The 2,906-nt window shown below is 46.8% G+C and overlaps 1 long non-coding RNA gene across 1 annotated transcript; it reads right to left on the bottom strand.

Moving 5' to 3' along the window:
* Positions 1–1,054: 1,054 nt before the first annotated feature.
* On the bottom strand, positions 1,055–1,973 carry LOC141083159 (uncharacterized). The gene is made up of 3 exons (XR_012230653.1): positions 1,475–1,973; positions 1,300–1,368; positions 1,055–1,223 (listed from the first exon to the last, which is right to left on the bottom strand). It is a non-coding gene; the product is annotated as an uncharacterized lncRNA (long non-coding RNA).
* Between the last annotated feature and the right edge of the window lie 933 nt (positions 1,974–2,906).

Genomic DNA, 2,906 nt, shown 5'->3' with positions numbered 1-2,906 from the left:
CTGGCATTTGCCAGAATTGCCAGATGGTCAGTCCGGCCCTGAGTCCCGCCCTCACATTTGTTTCCAGTGCACGTGTACGCTTGTGACTGCTGCTCATGATATCCAATGCAAATGCATTACTGTATTTGGGTGTTGCTGTATGATGTACAATAAGTTTTGGTTTTTCCTTTAACATGCATTTTCTGTTCACGTAGGAGTGTTGTCAAGCTTTGTCAACACCAACATGTGGCAGTGATGACATCGCCAGTATTGTCAATCAATACTGAGGAGGCTAGTGAAGCTTCACCTTCTACTATACCTCGGCGACTCTCATCATCATGTCGCAAAAGAAAGGCCAACACCTCGCTTTCACCTGATTTCCTCGATTTGGCAAAGAAAATCTTAAAACAGCAGAGCAAACCTGCCATTAGCGGCTTTGCACAGTTTGTGGTTGACAGACTTCGTACGCTGGATGAAACCCAAAGGATGCATGCCGAAAGGGTAATGTAAGAGGCATTAAATAAAGCGGCAGCGGGGAAACTGGCTGACACATCTGCTGTGTTCGAGCGAAATCCGTGTTCACAGTACTTATGGACACATATGCAAGAGCCTCTTGACAGCACACCGAGGAGGATGATTGAGCCTCTGCAAAACCTGACCCTTGGGCCCCCACAGTATCCCATGTTACCTCAGGCTTCCCAATTTTTTTACTCCGCCCAGGCAACGATTTAACAATTCAGACTCATATTATCAACAATTGTAGTTCGAGTGATGTTATTTTGCTTCAAACTTGTGGCCTGCTTTAATCAATTCTGCATACAGTTATTAGCTGGCCTACTAAGGTGGGGTAATGGACTGGGTGGAAATCTGGTCAGGGCCGCCATCAGGGAAGTATTCCTGGTACAAATGCCCAGATATAATGGGTCTGTATTTATTAGTTTATTTTAATTTTTTTTAATTTTTTTTTTTTTTTTTTTATTTAAATGTATATTCGAAGGTTTTTTTTTTTTTTTTTTTAAGTTTTTTTTAAGGTTTTCAAATAAGTCGACACAGCAGCGGATATAAACTAGAAATATATATTTTGAAAAATTTAACAAAATAAACTAAAAAATAACAAAAAAAATCTTATTGGCTGCCACCCTGCTGTTGGGCCACCACATACCTCTCCAGCATCACTCCATGTTCGTGCACAGCTGCCATCATCCGCCTGTGTGATGCCAGCAGGTCCTGTAAGGTAGGGTTTTCTGTTGAGGGAATGGTAAAAGTTAACCAGGCTAATTCTGTTGCAACAAAGGTACATGTTTGTTGTTTAACACTTACGGTTTTGGGGCGCCTCTGTTTCCTCTGATGAGGAGCTGACAACCCACCCGTATCCTGTGGCACCACCGGCTAGGGAAGCACACAAAACTTAAAATTACACGACAGCCCTCCATCCTTTTTACACCCAAGTATCCTTTCCAACTTGTAGGGAGCTTATATTATGGGCTTCAGTTACCGGAAGGCGAGCCTGCACGAATGTCACGGAGTGACGCTGGAGAGAATCCCATTGTGGGGGATGATGTAGATGACACACGTGGAGGTGGGGTAGAAGCTGGAGAAGGGGTTGCAGCAGTCGAAGGGGTAGCAGCTGGAGATGGTGGTGCTGCTGAAGATGGTGGTCCTAGGGATAGGAAAAAAATTCTATTAAGTGGAATACTCTTTCAACTAACTTAGTTGATTATGGCTTTTGGCTACTTTAAATTATTATTATTATTTATTTATATAGCGCCATTTTTTCCATGGTGCTGTACATGAGAAGGGGTTACATACAAAGAAATAGATATCGTTAACAGTAAACAAATTTACAATGACAAATTAAGCGTTCGCTACTGTTATGTGTTATGCTATGGAGCATGGCGGGGAGAGTAGAGGACGTCAGAGCATGAAGCGGGACAGGCACCCCAGGGCGGTGATAACCAATGAAACAGAACCTCTCTAGATCTGCTCAACAACACTCACCACGTTCCCTTTGATTTTGAGCCCGGATGCTGGCGATGCGCTCACTAGATCGGTAGCGCAGGTCCGCCAGCTTCTTCCGGATCTGGGAGGTGGAGCGCTCCACACCGAATCTGCAGGCTAGGCCTCTCCGGATCCTCCTCAGCACTGCCCGTTTGTGGTGCATGGGATGCTCATGGAATGCATCACAAACATAGTCATGTGCATCTATCTCCCTCACCAAAAAACGAACCTCAGCATCCCCCCATGGTGAACAACGCCTCCTAGCCGCCATCTTTTCACAGCTATGGGCACCACGCCACATCAACGACGCCCACCAGAACATTGTGACGTCACGACGTACGTGCGACGCCGTTGGGGACACTAATGCGTCACACATAGCGAGATCGCTATTGAGTCACAAAACCTGTCGGGATCGCTGGTGCGTCGCTAAATGGTCCCTAGTAAGCTGTCAAACAGGCAGATCTCTTCAGCGACGCAGCAACGATCCGGCGATCCATATAACGACCTCGGCGGTCGTTGGGACCTTGTCACACAGCAGCTATTCTGAAGACTCACGCCTGCATCCATGAGTTCTGTGTCGCCAACGAGGTCGCTCGTTGGCATCAAACACAGCGATGCATGCTGGCCAGCGGGACGCTGACGATGAAAAAATGGCCCAGAACATTACAGCACGATCAGCAATATCCAGCGGGGGGGGGGGCGATCACCGCTACGTGTCACATGTAGTGAGATCGCAGGCGAGATCGCCGTTGCGTCACAAAATCGGTGACGCGCTAGCGATCTCGCTATGTGAGATGGAGGGTTTTAGTGTAACGGTACCCTTACAGTCCCTCCATGAGATGTACCGTATCTTGACATTATTGTTTTATTGAGGTGACAACCACATGTTGGGCGGTTTTCCCTAAGGGTCCCGTTACACTAAACGACGC

This window comes from Dendrobates tinctorius, unplaced genomic scaffold (assembly GCF_039654945.1).
Source record: "Dendrobates tinctorius isolate UK_male_01 unplaced genomic scaffold, ASM3965494v1 ptg000020l, whole genome shotgun sequence".
Classification (NCBI taxonomy): Eukaryota; Metazoa; Chordata; class Amphibia; order Anura; family Dendrobatidae; genus Dendrobates; species Dendrobates tinctorius.
The sequence above is the reverse complement of the archived record's forward strand: the minus strand, read 5'-3'. Positions and strand labels throughout refer to the sequence as shown.